Source organism: Budorcas taxicolor, chromosome 1, assembly GCF_023091745.1.
Source record: "Budorcas taxicolor isolate Tak-1 chromosome 1, Takin1.1, whole genome shotgun sequence".
Taxonomy (NCBI): Eukaryota; Metazoa; Chordata; class Mammalia; order Artiodactyla; family Bovidae; genus Budorcas; species Budorcas taxicolor.
In genome coordinates this window covers 51090844-51091519 of record NC_068910.1, presented here as the reverse complement: position 1 = coordinate 51091519, position 676 = coordinate 51090844, and the positions used below count along the sequence as shown (strand labels likewise).

Below are 676 nucleotides of genomic sequence, written 5' to 3'. Positions count from 1 at the left end.
CCCAAGTTTTCTTCTGGAAAACTCCATAAAGTAGAAAACTTTCTAACTCTCAAAAGATTCCATTCTGTTCTGGAACTGAATTAGTAGTTTTTTATATATTTTATATATACATATATATATAATGTATATATGTTATATATACAAATATAATATATATTATGTATGTTTTATGTGGGTTACCATTTCCTTCTCCAGGGGATCTTCCCAACCCAGGGATCGAACCTGGGTCTCCCACATCAGAGGCAGACGCTTTAACCTCTGAGCCACCAGGGAAGCCCGTTATAATATATTGGTATTATATAATATTAGTAATATAATAATGCAATATGTTATTACTATAATATATATTTTTAAACTCTAAGTCAAAACTTTATTCCCTGAAATATTTATTCACTCAGTCTTATGAAATCACAGAAAGTTCACTCCAGACTTTAGAACACACAAAGACAGTAACTAATTCCAACGTAAACCCCTGTTCTGTGTTAGACATGCTCACTTGTAAATGACCCACTCCACTGTAATTGGCTTTGGGGTCCTCTACAACTTTATTATTTCCCTTGCTGCTGCTGCTGCTAAGTCAGTTCAGTCGTGTCCAACTCTGTGTGATCCCACAGACTGCAGCCCACCAGGCTCCCCCATCCCTGGGATTCTCCAGGCAAAAAAATTGGAGTGGGTT

The 676-nt window shown here is 36.5% G+C and overlaps 1 non-coding gene across 1 annotated transcript; it reads right to left on the bottom strand.

Annotated features, from left to right (window-relative positions):
* Positions 1 to 201: 201 nt before the first annotated feature.
* TRNAQ-CUG (transfer RNA glutamine (anticodon CUG)) lies at positions 202 to 273 on the bottom strand. Its single transcript has one exon. It is a non-coding gene; the product is annotated as a tRNA-Gln (tRNA).
* Positions 274 to 676: the final 403 nt, after the last annotated feature.